The sequence below is a fragment of the Sminthopsis crassicaudata genome, chromosome 4 (genome assembly GCF_048593235.1).
Source record: "Sminthopsis crassicaudata isolate SCR6 chromosome 4, ASM4859323v1, whole genome shotgun sequence".
In the NCBI taxonomy this organism is placed as follows: domain Eukaryota; kingdom Metazoa; phylum Chordata; class Mammalia; order Dasyuromorphia; family Dasyuridae; genus Sminthopsis; species Sminthopsis crassicaudata.
Window position 1 is genome coordinate 143,416,801 of NC_133620.1, and position 17,792 is coordinate 143,434,592.

Consider the following 17,792-nt stretch of genomic DNA (forward strand, 5'->3'; position numbering starts at 1 on the left):
GATAGGAAGAAGAAAGCCACGGTGAGAATTAGCCCCAGAATTAGAGCAATATTTCTATAGTCAAAGAGGCATGACAATTATTTTGTGAAAAGAAGAGCAATTATCAATAGTACTAGTGAAGGCACCAGCTTCTTTCTCATTTTGAGGGTACCTAAAGGCAGAAAATAAAAGTAAAGCAATTCAGTCTCTGGCCTTTTTATGGAATTGCTCCATTACACTGAAGCTTGCAGAATTATTTGTTCATTGTTACCCTCTCAATACAGGTCTTTATCATCTCATGCTTGGACCATTAAAATAGCCTTCTATTTGTTCTCTCTACATCAAATCTCTCCCCACTCTAGTCCATCATCCATTCAGCTACCAAAGTAGTATTCCCAAAGTAAAGATATGATCACATCACTTCCCTACTCAATAAACTCTAATGGTTTCCTATTACCTATGGGATTAAATATAAATATAATGCAGTAGTGTGCTGATAAATGTTTAACAAAAATATTTATGCATGGCACATATTTAAGTTTAACCTGCATTAACATTTCTCTCCATCACTTAAATCTGAACAATCAATAAAACAATAAATCAAACCCTAAATTTGTGGGGTTTGCCAATTTCTAAGGTATAAAGCTCATACTGAAAATTTGGCAGTCTACCTAAGGAGCCTGTTTGAGCTTGCTCCTGTATATAAGCCTCTATTTGGCTTTCAATGCACTCATCATCTCATCTCTTCTTATCTCTCCAGTCTCTCCCAGTATTCTACAATGCAAGGACACTAGCTATACAACTGTGGTATTCATGGATGGTCTTTCCTGTTGGTATCTCCACCATGTATGAATGTGTATGAATATGTGTATGAATAAAAGGATATTTTATATTACCTAGTTGTGTGATTCTCAAACTTTTGTTCTTAATATCTTTACACTATTAAAAACTAATGAGGATCTGTCCAAAGAGTTTTTGTCTAGGTGGGTTATATTTATAGATATTTACTATATTAGAAATAAAAACTGCTTTTCAATTTATAGACCCATTGAAAGGATTTCAGAGACCCCCAGATTCTCTGGATCATTCTTTGAGAAGCACTACCATATGCTGCCTGAGCTCTTGAGTAGTATTATCAAAAAAGCCTTGGGTGATGATATGATATTTGTCACAAGGTCAGTTATGTCCTTGACAATTTCTGAGCTCTTTCCTAATCACCCATGTGGACCTATAAAAAAAGGTATGGGACCTTGATCATAAAAGACATCAGCCCAGCTCCTTAATCCTGGATTTTACTTAATTCCTTGAGATGATATGCTAATTCCTAAACTGAGATGAAATCTCTCTATCAAGAAGAGATGCCTGGTGTTTAAGAAGATAGTCACAGTGGGAAAGCTTTCTGACCATCCCGGCCTCCAATTCTTTTTATTTCAAGGAAAAACACTGTAGAAATCATAAAGGATTTAGAAGGGCACTGGTTTTTGACCTAGATTATACTTTCTTTTAGAATTTCAGGTCCAGGACACATTCAATTGACTCAGAATCTGAGTCTAAGATAACACTTTCACCATTTCATCATCACCTCTACAACTGCAGTGATTCATCCGAGACACCCTGTCTGTCCCCTTCCTGCCCTCTACACCTAACTATAAGGCTCTAGGGATAGCAAGGAGGAATCGCAGAAATCAGAACATGCAATCTCTCAGCGTGTCAGGAAACAATTCTGAAATCACTCAGCACCACTGTGAGAAAAAAATAATGTTCTTTTTCTTAACACAGCAATAAAGGGCGAGTTGTGTTGAACTGTGAGAGAAAAGATCAAGGTGACTTAGAAGCAAAAAGGGAGTTGGGGACAACTTGTTTCATTCTTCCCCAGGCATAGCCATCCTGAACCCAATAGCTTAATGTACTGATCATTTTCTAAATGTTTCACTGTGTCAATATTACATGTAAGATTCTGTTCTAAGGAATTGAATGTTACTGGGAAATCCTGATTGCTATTGTTGATAAACAGTGTACACAAAGGGAATTTGTGCAAAAGAAATGTGATATAACTGGGCCTCAGCAGGCACCAATGCACTTTTTGGAGAGGGACACCTTTTTTGACAAGTTGCTTTTCCTTGTTGACTGGAGAAAGAGAGAGACAGATAGATGGATAGATGAATGAATGGTGAGAGAGGGGAATGGATGGATGGGGAGCTGGGGGGGAAGGAGAAGATAGGTAGATACATAAATATACAGATAGATAACAGGTAGGTGAGTAAATAGATAGATAGATGGATGGAGAAAAGGATGGCTAGATGGATGGATGGGAGGAAGGAGAGATGAGTGAATAGAAACATAGATATACATATAGAATAAAGAGATAGCAGGTAGGTGAGTAGATAAATAGATAGATGATGGATGGATAGATGGATGATAGATAAGACAGACAAACAGAACATCTGTTAAGACTTTATTATATGTTATTGTATCTAGGTTATATTGTAACACATGTAAAATGTATGGGATTACTTGTCATGGGGGGAGGGAATGGAGGGAGGGAGGGGATAATTTGGAAATTTGAATAAAAAAAATTTAAAAAAAGAAAAAAAATAATAATCATAGAAGTATATTCCTCAAAAAAAGAGACTTTATTATATGTCATACTTTGGGCTATATGCTAAGGATACAAATATAGACAAGCAAGACAGTTCCTTTCCTATTAAGTGCTTATATTCTAATGAATAAAGACAATATATTAAAAGGATGCTAGGAAGCAGGGAGGGAAGGAAGGAGAAAGGGGAAACAAAGGCACTCATGAAGGTCATGGTGAGGAGAATTTGGTGTGGATTTCCAGGCAAGATAAGGTAAAAGCTCATTTATAAGATTCAGGGAACTCAGGGCAGAGCTTCCCATGAGGTTAAGATACAAGTGGGTAGGAGGTTCTAAAAGGTGGTGATGAGGAATAATAGCATTCTAAGCATGGGGAATAGCTTCAATAAAGGGCTAAAGGCAGGAGATGGAATGAAGCACTTTAAGAAGGCCAGTTTCGCTGAATTTAGAATGTATTATGGGAAATAATATGGAATTATACTTGAGACAGATTATGAAGAAATCTAAAAGTCAAACAATAGAGTCTGAATTTTATCCCAAAAGGCAATAAGAAATAAAGGAAGATCTTTGCTCAGGAAAGTATCATGTTCAGACTTATGTTTTATAAATATTAGTTAGGCAGTTCTGCAAAGGATAGATGTAGAATAGGGAGGCTAATTAAGAAACTGTTCCATTAGTCCAAGTAAGAGGTGATTAGGGCCTGAACTGTAATCGTTGTGGTGTAAGCAGAAAGGGAAAGACTTGAGAGATAAAGCAGTGGATGAATCTGCAACTAATTAGATATAAGCAATAGACAGATAGACAGAGAGAAGAATCAAGGATGAAGTTTGGGTTGTGAGCATGGGTGACCAAATGTTGACAGGAAAAAAGGAAATTAAGAGATTAGATAGGCATAGGAGGAAAAACAAAGAGTTCTATTTTGGATATATTGAGATTACATTCAGTTACTGTTATCTTGGAGGGTCAGAAATTGGCCTTCCCTGAACTTATCCCTTGATTGGAGTTACTATTTTTAGACAATATCTCTTAAGCCATATATAATCAATTAACTACTGAAAGAAATATTTATGCTTTAAAGCACCAGATAATGTTGATCTAGTTAATTTTAGAGATCAAACTACCTAGCATCATAGGATTACAGAACCAGAACTGGAAAGAGTCCTTAAAAAGAAACAAGCATTTACAAAGCACCTACTGTGTACCTCGCAGTATGGTAAATGCTTTAAAAATATCATCTCATTTGATCTTCACAACAATCTTGGGAGGTTGGTGCTGCTATAATCCTCATTTTGTAGTTGAAGAAACTGAGGAAATCACAAGATAAAATGACTTGACCAAGATCACACAATTCATAATGATCTGAGGCCAGATTTTAACTTGGGTCTTCTTGACTCTAAGACCAGTGCTCTATCTAGCTGTCTCTAAGGAAAACTAATCCAAACATTTCATTTTTCGGTTGAGGAAATTTAGGTTTAAAGAAGCTAATTGATTTGCCTAATATCATAAAGGTAACTATTGCCACAGGTGAAATATGAGCTGAATTTCTCTCCCCAAAGTCTCACTATGGTGTGCAAGTATCTCTAAAAGCATGAGGCAATGCCAGGATAGCTCTAGCCCATTCTGCCATGCTAGAAAGACTTCAGGAATGGCCTTGTGGTGTTCAAGGTCCAGCCCAGCAGGTTGATCATTGAATGATAAACTAATTGGACACAGCAATCCTCAAAGACTAAGTCAAAGAAGGATTTCCATCTGTATCAGTGGAAGGAATTCCCATACAGATAATGGATATTCTTACAGTAACCAAAGAGTAAACTTACACCTCCTCAAAATATCTGATGGAGAAACAATGTTGCCTAATGGAAGGAGGGTTGTTTAAAACCAGGAAGATCTAGATTTAAATCTAGCCTATGACAGACACTGCACATGTAACCCTGGGCAAGTAACTTAAGTTGTTAATATTCTTTGCAATACTTGCAATGGTTAACCTCCCAGATTTGGAATAATGAAGACCTGAGTTCAAAGCCAGCCTCAGACATTTGCTAGCTTTATGAACCTCAGCAAGTCATTTAACCCTTTTTGCCTTAATTTTCTTATCTGTTAAGATAAGTTAGAGAAGGAAATGGCAAACCTCTCTAAGTTAATCTTTGCCAAGAAAACACCAGATGTGATCAACAAAGAGTTAGACATGACTGAAGACTGAAAAACAAGACCTTTCTAAGCTACAGTAAAGTTTTATTGGCAGAGAAAGTTTCTTTACCGGGAGCTCCTTAAAACAATAAAATCATGGGTCTAATCCCTATCCCTATCAAGATGTCTGATATATTCAGTAGGTCCTTGCTAATAATTTTCTCATTTTATGTGGAAATATGTTTAGAAAAATTGCGCATTTAATCTATATTGGATTACTTGGGGAAGGATGGGACTGGAGAAAGGGAGAAAAACTTGGAACACAAGGTTTTGAAAGGATGAATGTTGAAAACTATCTCTGTATTTTGAAAAATAAAAAGCTATTATTTTTAAAATTCTCCTTTCAGTCCCTAAGAGATACCAATATGTATTTCTTCTTTTGAGGGACAATATTTTCAGAATCCTTAATTTTGTCCTGGTTTACTCCTCCCAATGTCTTTTCTAAGAGAGCACTTAACCTTACCTTAAAGTTTAACTCTCTTAATGTGGTGGTACTAGTATGATGGTTTTTGTATACTGCTTTTGTTTTTTAAATCTGCTCTTACTGATGCTAAAGATGTTTTAAAATATATGGGATTAACAAATATCACAAATACTATGCTAATCTCATGCCTTCCATCATTCTTTAGAATATACAAAGCTCACAGAAGACAAGTACTTATGTCTATATTAGTGTAGAAATGATACTGCCTCTCTGTTATAGATGATTAACCAGATTTGGTATCTTTCTTCCGTGGGGGAATCTTATTTCCTCTTTTCCTGGAAAGCCATCATCAAGACAAGTTCATTCTTTGTAAGCTGTAACCTCCATAAATTTAGAGCTGGGAAAGGCAGATATTTGAGGAAAATAACAGCTTTGTTTGCTTTGCATAATACCCCTATAGAATATTGATAGAACTGAGTGTGTGAGTGTGTGTGTGCATGTGTAAGCCTCAACACCCAATATGACACAGGAACAACTTTTGAAAAATCATTTTGAGTCAGTGGAACTTTTAGTTGCAACAAAAGAAATATCTTCAGTATCTTTGGAACAGAAAAAAGGAGATTGTGCTCCAGTAGATGGGTTAACCTGTGACTCTGCCTGAGGGAAATCTGGGAAGGAAAAAACCATCTAATGAAGCTAGCATAGTCTGGGGAGGAAATAAAAAGTCACCTTCATCTAGAGAGGATCCTTGGCAGCCACAGGAAACAAAATGCAATTTGTGTTTATTCTGACAGCCTATCTCAGAGGAGAGAATGCATTTTTTTTTAAAGTGGAGAGATCACAAAAGCAATTCACATTGATTCCACAAAATATTATTAAATGCCTGTTATATGCAACACTGAGAGGCAGGGGTGTATAATGGTTAGAGACTTAGCCTAGGAAATCAGAAATTTTAGATTTATGTCCTTAACCTAGGAAGGAAATTCTAGATTCATGTCCTGCCTCTGACACATATTGACTGAAAAGTTTCCTATAACTTCTCTATAAGTTCCAGAGAAGGTACCACTCACATATAGAGAGATTATCTAGGCAGTGAAATTTCACTAGTCCTATTGCAAAGCCCTGTGTTTGGTGCTAAGAATAAAAGACAACAAGACCTATTCTTAAGTGACTTGCACTTTCTTGAAAGATTCACCATATATAATAATTAAGGGCATAGAAAATTCAGGAGTTAATTGAACCAGTGGATCATACTCCTGATTAATAAATACTGGTGGAATCAAATTGAATCTATTTCTTGTTGTGTCTGACTCTTCATGACCTCATTTGGGGTTTTCTTGACAAAAATACTGAAGTAGCTTGCCATTTCCTTCTACAACTCATTTTATAGGGGTGGAAACTGAGGCAAATAAAATTAAGGGACTTGCCTAAGGTCACACAGCTAGTTTAAGTGTGCAAGGCCAGATTTGAACTCAGGTCCTCCTGACTCTAGGACTGGTACTCTAGCTACCATACTACCTAACTATCTAGATTTAATCTATATTCCTTACTATAATTCTTTCAATCTTCACAAAAATCCAGGAAAAAAAAGGAATTAAAATATCACTAATTTTCCTCTATTATTACAGATAAAGAAATAAAGAATTAGAGTGAAATTCAGATCATATAGCTATCAACGATAGAGCCCAATATGAATCCAGATTTTCTGAGTCCATATTCAGCCACTGCCTCTCTTTCTATAAGATTTTCTGAGATGCCTAATTTTATTTAATATTGGACATTTAAATAAATGGTTCTTTTCTATAATATATGGATTTTCTAAGAATCATCAACACAAATGCAATCTATTTCACTTTCACATAGGGAAAAAAGTTCTCACTACTGTACTCATTGCAAAGTAATGAATATATATGGTATTTGTTATTTAGGACTACCTTTTTACACAAGGAGCTTAAAATGTTTAAAGAATTTCTAAGCAACTCAAATAACTCCACAAAGGAGAAAGTTGTAAATGTAGAAATAAGCACTATTTCCTCCATATGGAAAAGTGGAGAAAGTGAGACATAATATATAAAATAATTAGACATCAGACAGACATAGAGGCTTTGTGACTCATGAGCGAAACAAGAAGGAGGACCCAGGACACCCAAGCCCTTACCCAAACCCAGACACGTAGACCAAGACTGAGATTAGGGAAGGGCTCAGGATGTGTGTCAAAAACACAGCTGTTGATGATTCAGTGGCAAAGATTTGTCATCATCAATATCCTTGAATATTGTCTGTGTCTAAGAACTCGGGCAGTTCATGGCACGACCTAATTTACAATGAATCCCAAAGACAAAGACAGATAAGGAAAGGTGCCCTGGAACATCAAACACTAAAGTCTTATTGCTCTTCCCAAAAGTCTGTCTGAATCTCTTCTTCCCTTCTCTCTGTTTCTCAACTCTTTCCCTTTTCCCCTCTCTCTTTGTCTCTCTCTGTTCTCCCTCCTCTTTCTCTGTCTGTCTTTTCTCTCATATCCTTTCTCCCTCCCTCCTCTCTCTCTCCCTCCCGTTCCTTCCCTCCCTCCTTCCCCCTTCCTCCCTTCCTCCCTTCTTCTCCCTTCCTCCCTTCTTCTCCCTTCCTCCCTCTTTCCTTTCCTTCCCTCCCTCTTTCCCCTCCCTCCCTCTCTCCCCTCCCTTTATCTTTTCCTTCTCTCCCTCTCTCTCCCTTCTCTTTCTCATTTCCTCCATCCCTCCCTCTCTCTTCCCTTTCTTTCTGCTTCTCTTTCCCTCTCTCTCCTTCTCTCACTCATTCCCCCCTCCTTCTTTCTCTCCTTCCTTTCCTCCCTCTCTTATTTCCATCCCTCCCCTTTCTTATTCTTCCCTTCCTTTCCTGCTTCTGTCTTGTATATCTCTATTTCTCTCCAAAAATCCTCCCTATCTCCCTTTCTCCCCTCTTTCTCCAATGTTCTAGATAACATATCATCATCTCTCTTTCCAGATGTCAACTTTTATTGTCAACTCTTACACAAAATGGAGCAGCTAGATGATACAGGGGATAGAATGCTGGCCCTAAGTTCAGAATTGGACTCAGATTCTTGCTAAGTGTTTGACCCTGAGCAAGTCATTTAACCCTGTTTGCCTTGGTTTGCTCATCTGTCAAATGAGCTAGAGAAGGAAATGGCAAAGCAGCCCAGTATCTTTGCCAAGAAAACCCCAAATTGGGTCACAAAGAATCAAAAAATGATGAAATGACTAAACAACAATACAAAATGGATGTTTGTAAATGTGTAAGAAAAATAGAGAGAAGGGGGGGAGAATGGAGAGACAGAGGGAAGGGGGGAGGGAGAGACAGAGATGAACACAAAGAGAGAAACAGAAAATCAAAGACAGAGAGACACAAAGACAGAGAGAGACAGAGGAAGAGAGACAGACAGACAGAGGGACAGAGACAGAGAGAGAGAAAACGGAGAGAAATGGAGAGAAAAGACAGACAGAGAAAGAAACAGACAGAAAGAGGAAAAGAGAGAGTCAGAGAAAGAGAGAGACAAAGACACACAGAGAGAGAGAAAGGGAGGAAGAAACAGTGACAGAGAGAATCAGAGAGACAGAGTGGAAGAGAGAGAGAGAGAGAGAGAGAGAGAGAGAGAGAGAGAGAGAGAGAGAGAGAGAGAGAGAGAGAGAGAGAGAGAGAGAGAGAGAGAGACAAAGACAGAAAGAGATAGAGGAAAAGATGGAGAGAAACAAACAGACAGAGGGACAGAGACAGAGAGAGGAAATGGAGAGAAATGGAGAGACATAGAGAGACAGAGAAAGAGAGACAAATTCAGAGAGAGAGAAAGGAAGGGACAGTGAGAGAGAGGCAGAGAGACAGAGAGACAGAAACAGAGAGACAGAGATAGAGAGACAGAAACAGAGAGACAGAGATAGAGAGACAGAAATAGAGACAGAAATAGAGAGACAGAGACAGAGAGACAGAAACAGAGAGACAGAGATAGACAGAAACAGAGAGACAGAGATAGAGATAGAAATAGAGAGACAGAAACAGAGAGACAGAGATAGAGAGACAGAAATAGAGACAGAAATAGAGAGACAGAGACAGAGAGACAGAAACAGAGAGACAGAGATAGACAGAAACAGAGAGACAGAGATAGAGAGGTAGAAATAGAGAGACAGAAACAGAGAGACAGATAGACAGAAACAGAGAGACAGAGATAGAGAGACAGAAATAGAGAGACAGAGACAGAGAGACAGAAAGAGAGAGACAGAGATAGAGAGACAGAAACAGAGAGACAGAGATAGAGAGGTAGAAATAGAGAGACAGAAACAGAGAGACAGATAGAGAGACAGAAATAGAGACAGAAATAGAGACAGAAATAGAGAGACAGAGACAGAGAGACAGAGACAGAGAGACAGAAACAGAGAGACAGAGATAGAGAGACAGAAACAGAGAGAGACCTAGGGAAGCAGCGAGAGAAAAGGATAAAGAGAGAAGAAAAGACAGACAAAAAGAGAGAAGGAGAGGAGAAAGAAAAATGAGTGACTAAATCTAGTCACTTTAATGGCATGACATTTTCCTTTTTTCTCTATGGGGTGCAGTTTATCTATAAGAACAAAAAGTGTGTTTCTACTTGAGCACGTCAGCCTTGCTAAGACTAGCCAAAGCCCCCACAAACTCCTCATTCTCCCAGCACACACTGACACACCCAGAAACATTTTTCTACAGGTGAGATCTGTTTAAAATAGACATGGAAAGTAGCCTGAAAAGGGAGGCGGAGATCTCGCCAAGGAGCCTCATCTGGCCCGGGGCATGTCCTAGGTGTTGTTGTGGCTAGGTAGCAAGGCCTGGCTGGTTCCATTCATCCACTCCCTTCTCTTTACTGGCTGCTTGTGAGCCTCAGGTCGTTTTTAGCACCATCTGTTACCATCACCCCATTTTGTTTCCAATGGTGGTTCCTGCCTGACTTGTCCCCCAGGCAACAGAGCCCCACCCCACGCTCCCACACAGAGTCCCCGTTCCCCCCCCCCCCCCCCAGCATAGGACCTGGGCAGTCTGAGCTAGCAGACCTCTCCTTAACTCAGGTTCTACTTCTTTGAACCCTCTCCTCCCTTCCCTTCCCTCCCAAGAGCACACAAGTTGGTTTCTCCATGTCATGGATGTTATCCACTCTATGCGTGGCCCCCAACACATAAAAACACATTCCACATTAAAGATGCAAGTAACTTGGAAAGTCTCTTTAGTGTGGCAGCTGCTGCCAGCCTTGGCAGCCAAGCTATGACTCAGTCCATTGTCATTAAGGCTGCTGCATAAAATCAGTATCTGGCCTCCCTGCTTCCCACAGAACCCGGGAAAGACAGGACAGCAAGACCTGCTCAGTACCGTGGCTGTCCCCGGCCAAAACAGGTCCCTTCCCTGGAGCAAACATTTAGCATTTGGCTCTGGCTCATTGTCAAGCTGTCTTCTTGGGTGATAGAGTACCAGGCAATTTGCTTTCTTTGGGGAGACTCCAAAACGGCATTTAAAGAACAGCTAAATGGGTTCTGGAGGGAGGGTCCTCCCTGGAATAGAGGGCCTGGGTGAGAGAATGTCTCTGAAGCTTGAGATGGCCACATGACAGGAATGCTAATGTGTCTCTGCATGTGAACGCCTGGCTGTGTATATACATATCGCCATGGATTAAACAAACTGAAAAAGAAAAGGCTCTGGCTCCAGCTTCTGGTCTTCCTTTTTTATAATAAAATTAAGCACAGAATCTTAAATCTGGAACTAGAAGGAACCTTAAAGGCCATTTTGTCCATTCCGATGATATAACAAATGAGCAAATAAACTCTGGGGAATTAATTGTCACAGGGATGATCTAAGGTGGAATTTGAACCCAGTTCCTTTGATGACACAAGGTTTTATTTTGGTTTGTTTTTTTTTTCACAACAGTTCTCAAACTTTTTTGGTATTAGTACCTCTTTACATGTTTAAAAATTATTAAGAATCCCTCCAAAATCCTTTGCTTCTGTGGATTTTATCTATTGATATTTAACCATATTAGAAATGAAAACATCTTAGTATTATTATGAAAATAGCTTTGTCCTCAGAGATCAAAGGGTCTTAGGAGCCCCAAGGAGAACCTGGATGACACTGTGAGAACCACTGCACTGATCTACACTACCTCTAATGAATGTACAGGCAGCCAGATGATACAGTGGTTATAGCTTTAGACCTGAAATTGGGAAGTCCCCAATGTAAAGCCAGCCTCAGATACTTACTGTTTATACGACCCTGGATGAGTCACCTAATTTCTATTTGCATCAGTTTTCTCCATCTGAAATGGAGATAATACTAGCAGCTCTTCTCTTCCAGGCTGTTGTAAAAAATAAATAAGTTAAAATTTGTAATGCTCTTTGAAAACCATAAAGCACTACAGAAATGCTGGTTATTATCCCCTCTGAGATCAAATCTGCTTCTCTTTTCATTATGCCATGTTGCTTCTGTAAAGGAAAGAGAGAGGGAGAACAGATGTACTATTTCAATAAATTAAAGATATATGTGTGTATGTATGCCTATGTATATATACACACACATATGTGCACGTATGTATGTATGTATGTTTATATATGATGTGTGTATAATATATATGTGGGAAGGTGAGTATGTGTATATATATTTTATATATATGCATGTATATATTCTCTATACCACACAAAATCAGATGTCAAGCACTGTAATATAAAGATATAAACAAATAAATAAATAGATAAACATATAAAGATCAATAAAAACATTCTTCCTCCCTTTCTTCTTCCCCCATTTTTTTTTAACAGAAATAGGAAGCCTACTTTGGGTGCAGAAGACTACATCTAGTATCAGGTTTTTTTTGTTGTTTTTTTTTTTATTGTTTTCTATGATTCTTTTCTTTTTCCTATTGTTACTTCTTTGTTATGAGGGATAGCCTTGAAAAGGGAAATGAGAGACATGGGAAATACAAAAAACACAAAAGCAAAAATTATCAATAAAAAAAAGAGAAAGAGACACAAATAAAGCCTAAATCTGTCCTTGGTGACATGGGACAGTCCCAAACTAAGCTGTAAATTTTTAAGAGGCTACTCATTTAACAAATAAACTTCCCTATGGATTGTGGGGGCTCATTACTCCCTTAAAAGAACCCCCAGAGGTTGTGGCCCTTTCACCTTTTAGAAAAGACCAGATCTATCATTTTAGGCATAGTTTATTGCTAAATGGGTAAACTCTCTTCATCAATGCAGGTTGATATGTTCTCTAAAATTGATAGGATTAGAGGCTGGCCTAGATCATTGAAAGTTTGCCAGGATCGTACTGCCAGATCTGTACATGTCAAATCTAGGCTATAACTCAGGATCACACTAAACTGCTTCTTCTCTGTAGTCTGTTTAAAAACAATATCATTAGCAACCCTGGCTGGAAGACAGCAAACTCCCCCCTTTCCTCCAAAAATCACCAAAGCTTAGTTTAGTACAAAGGGATTGATTGGTAGGTTTTTTTCCCATTTATCCCTCCCCCTCTTACCCCTCTTTAAGAAACCCCCAAAAGCTCCCTTGCTGGTAATTAAAGTGTGAGACATTTGGAGGAGTGAGGATCACCCTTACAAGTAAAGCATTTCCTACCAGATTAAAAAATAATCCCATCAATCATTTACTCATCCTAAAAATTTGATGTACTTTTATTTTCCACCCGCATCATCAGGAAAAGCAATCTCCTACTGATAGAGCTACTAGGAAGGATTGTAGGCCATCTTGAAATCCATTATGTCCTCTTATGCTAGGTGAATTGCTCCATTTTCTTCTGCAAATGGCCTGGCAATGAAAAAATGGAAGTGGCTGTATTTTGATGTCACTGGAAAATGAAGGTGATAAATACTAGGACAAGTTCCTTCAAAGAGGAGAAGTGAATCATTTTCCTCCCAAATGTGTGGATTGCTCACCTACCCAGTTAGCTCCTGAGCCATATACTGTGTGCCAAATATCAAAATCAGAGGCAGGACAACCTGAAATGGCAAGTAATAGAAATAGATTAATTTCTATAAAAGGAAGAGTTCTGGCTCTGGATTCCAAGGACGTAGCTTCAAACAGCATCTCTCTAATACTATCTGTGTAATCCTGAGCAAGTCTCCTCTCTTCCCTGGACCTCATTTTCCACTTCTGTAAAATGGAGGAGGGTCATTGAATGAGACATCCTACTAGTTTTCCTCTAGCACTAGATAGATAATTCTTAGGGTCAGAATTTGAAGGGAGAATATTATTTTGCCAAAAAAATAAACAAACCAGAAAAGATGATCCATTGACCTTTTTTGGCCCATTTAAGCTACACAGGTAGTAGGGTGGATAGAGTACTGAGCCTTAGTCAGGAAGCCCTAAATTCTGGCCTCAGATATTTAACAGCTGTAGGCCACTGGGCAGTCACTTCACCCTATTTGTCTCAGTTTCCTCATCTGTAAAATGAGCTGAAGAAGAAAATACCAAACGACTCTAATATTTTTGTCAAGAAAACCCCAAATGAGATCATGAAGTCAAGATGACTGAAACAACTGAAAAACAATGAGCCCATTCACACTTTTCCCCCACTTCTCTTAAGTTTCTTAGATTCAGTCACTATTATAGTAGAACATCTACCCAAATAGTTAATTTGTCAATCTCACAATGATATATTCTTCTTGTAAATTAAATAAATATAACAATCTGACAGCCCAAGGAATTACAGCTTCCTAAAGCCTTTATACCCACACAAAGAACATATGAAAAGCCATGGACAAAAGTTGTGGACATACATGAATGTCGTGACTTTTGTATCATTGGAAAGAACCCCTATATCAATAAAGTAACAGAACAAATGGTGTATTTGAGAGTGTTCAGCTCAGATCAGTACTTTGGATTATGGTTCCTGCCACCATTAAACAGGCAACATTTCCTTATTTCATAGATTAATTTTCAGTATCAATATAAGACTCTCTGATCATGTCAATTTGCTTTTCAAAAACCTTCACTGCTTTCCCTTTGCCTCACCAATCAGTCAAAAAGCATTTATCAAGAGCCTCGTATGTGATAGGAACTGTGCTAAGTAGTTGAGAAAGGTAAAATATAAGTCTACACCCAAGGAGTTCACAATTTAATGAGAGAAATAATATTCAAAAATTACACACAAACATGATATGTAAAAGATAAATTGAAGACAACTGACAGAGGGAAGGCACCATCTGGGAATTTCTCAAGGTCAGAGACAGTTTCGTGTCTATCTTCGTATCCCCAGTTCCTATATCAAGATAAACACTTCACAAATGTTTAGCTCTCCATGCATTACTAACAACTTACAGCCCAAGGAAGAGCCTCCTGTAGAAAGTGACATGAGCTGACCCTTGAAGGACTCTCGGGATTCCAAAAGTCTTTGTAAAGAGGGAGACCATTACAGGAACAAGGAAGACACAATTCATGGAAAAGCATAGAGGAAGAAGATGGTAAATCACATATAAAGAGCAGTAAGTTGATTAACTTGATGGAAAATATAAAGTTTGTGAAGAGGAATGATGTGAAATCAATTGAGAACGATAGATTGAAGCCAGATTGTAAAGAAATTTAAAAGCCAAATAGAGGTGTTTGTAATTTATCCTTATTGTAGTCAGTCTTGTCTAACTCTGTGACCCCCATTTGGGATTTTCTTGACAAAGATACTGGAATGGTTTTCCATTTCCTTCTCCAACCCATTTTACAGATGGGAAAACTAAGGTAATTAGGGTTAAGTGACTTGTCCAGTATTTGAGGTCAAATTTGAACTCAGATCCTCCTGATTCCAGATCTGGCACTATATCTACTACTCTATCTAGATGTCCCGTTTATCCCAGAAATAATAATTTTAAAAAATCACTAAAGTTTCTCTTAGCAAATAAGTGACATGATTAGATATTCACTTTGGTAGCTATGGAGGATATGTTGGAAAGGAGATGTACTACAGATGTGGAGACTCATTAGGAAGCAATTGAACTAATCCAAATGAGAAGTAATGAGGTCCATAGCATGATGATTTGATAAGTGGAGAGTGGTGTGTGTGTGTGAGGGGGTTATTGGGAGAAACATGGAGGTAGAATGATATGCAACCAATTGGATATGGGATTGAAGGGGGTTGAAAGATTGAGAATGACTCCAAAGTTTCCAATTTGAGTGATGAGGAGCTTAATAACATATAAATAAATTCCTCTATGTCCGGGAAGAATAAATTTCCTTCGCATGGGGGAATAGGGATCCCAGTTTCCCAATAGTGAATTTTGGAGGAGGAGAAGATATTGCACATGTTGAGTCTGAAGACTCAAGAGGTTCCATCCCTTGCCAGTTAATAGTTAAGTGAATCTAAGCAAGTAATTAGCCTAAGACTTATTTTCCTCATCTGTAAAAATACCCCCTTTCCCAGGTATTACTCTCAGAGTTGTTGCAAGGATTAAGGCAAATGTTGGCAAATGCTTTATCTGGTAGACCCTGGCACCCTGGCATAGGGAATAAAGAATTGGCTTTTAGAGTCAGAAGAATTTCTTCAAGTCCCATTTCTAGACAAGACACAAACTGATGTTGTTAACCTGATTGTTGTTTAGTCATGTCTAACTCCTTGTAACTCCCTATGGAGTTTTCATAATAAAGATACTAGAGTAGTTTGCCATTTCCTCTCTATGTTAACCTGGACAAATCAATCTCCCCATGTCCCCAGCAGTTCTCTAAGACTAAATTTCAGACTAGTTGCTGATCTGCATTGAAATTCATAGGAAATTCCCTACACCTAGAGCAATAATAACAGGTATAGACAAAAAATTATCTTGTGACAGAAACCAAATATCACCCAAGGGTTAATTCCTTTCAAAAGCCATTAATCCTTTCAAAAATCCCTTGCCACTGATTGGAGCAGGAGGAAAGCATGGCGCCATATGCTTTTGTATTTCATACGAACAGAAAGCCAAAAAAATAATTAGTTGGGTCTTTTTTAATGTTTTTAAAGTAATAATAGTCTGAATTCACCACTGTCACCAGGGCCAGGTCCATGGAAACAGATGGAAGCCAGGAGGCAGCTGCAGGTTTGTTGGAAGTGGCAAACTTTTCTGTTTCCCTAGGGGCTTGTTATAGCTTTTAGCAAGAACCAGCTCAGTGGGGAAAGAAAGCAGCCAATCACAGGCTTCCCTTCCCCCTATCTAAGAGGAGCCAACTGTGCTTGTCTTTAAAGCCTTTAGTTTGTCAGCAGCTCAAATGAGCTGCTTCATCCATTAAAGCAGAATCCAAGGGAGAATGAAAGATGCTGAAAGTAATGCTTTAGCCACCAGCTGTATGCATTCACTTTGGACCATTCCTGTCAAGGGGAGGCAAGGGAAGCCAGATCCCTGACCGACTTTGTAGTCCCAAGGGAGGAAGGTTACAGCCTATTTACTCTCGTCTCATTAATTGGCCGCAAGGGCTCCATCCAACATGTTAGAAGCTTTGCTTCCTTACTAGAAAGTGAATGAGATGGACAAAAGTTGAAAGGTTTAGACATGGATGGGTTGCAATTGAAGGTAACCACTACATCAGTTAGATCACAGATCCCTTTAAGAGGATTGTGTGACATTAGACTCTGAGTATACAAAGGCAAAAATGAAATCATCCTGCCCTCAGGGAATTCATATTTTTAAGTTTCTATTAGGAAATAGGAGGAGAGATCCGGCTTCTCTTCCTTTAGACTTGAAAATTGAACAGTGATCCCTTTCTAACCCTTTTCTTTTCAATTCCCTTCTTGCAATATGCTGTTGCATATTAGTCTTGCCAGGGTGAGACCCAGTGTCTTTTTAAAATTATTTTTACCAGGTTTATGATTTTATTGGTATAGGAAGTCCAAGGTAAGAAACCTTCTGTACTTTCTCTGCAAACTTTGAGTTTACAGAGGAACCTAGGGCACTAAAAAGGGAAGTTATTTACCTAGTGTCACAATCAGTACAGCAGCAAAGTTAGTCTTCACCCAAGTCTTCACAACCCCAAGCCAGCTCTCTATCCACCAGGCAAATAATGCCTCTGAGACTCATTTTTCAGCTCTGCAAAGGCATTGGGTCAGTGGGAAAAGCAAGAGTTCTGGAATCAGGAACCAGGATCAAAATCCTGCCTCTTACCTGTGTGATCTTGGACAAATTATTTAAGTTCCTTAGTTCTTACTTTGTCCTCTCCAGTTGTACATCTGTAATCCTATGATCCACATCCTGAATCCTCATACATAGTAAGTATCTAATAAATGTGGCAAATTGAATTGAATTGAATAAAATGCTCCCACTCCTTTCCCTTCCAACAACAAAACCACTTTAAACCTGATCTACCTTTTCAGGCTCAAATACATGTGGCTGGAATACATGTGGTGAAAAAAATAGACACGGCTATATTTAACAGCAATGGATAAATCCCAGCCAAGGTGAAGTCTAAGTTCTCACCCCAGAATCAGACCCAATTATAGCCTTCTCTTCTTGTGCTAACATCTGATAAGCAGAGTCAGGCTAGGCCAGACCCAGCTGGGAGACCTCCAGATAATATTTATTGTTAGAAATGCCAGGTACATTCATTTCTCTCAGAGTGATAGCAACAGCAGGTTACAAAAGCAGTCATGCTCT

General features: G+C 38.7%; 1 long non-coding RNA gene across 1 annotated transcript; it reads right to left on the minus strand.

The window, feature by feature from the left end:
* Positions 1 to 12,829: 12,829 nt before the first annotated feature.
* LOC141541140 (uncharacterized) lies at positions 12,830 to 14,633 on the minus strand. Its single transcript, XR_012481666.1, has 3 exons — positions 14,503 to 14,633; positions 13,123 to 13,181; positions 12,830 to 12,990 (listed from the first exon to the last, which is right to left on the minus strand). It is a non-coding gene; the product is annotated as an uncharacterized LOC141541140 (long non-coding RNA).
* Between the last annotated feature and the right edge of the window lie 3,159 nt (positions 14,634 to 17,792).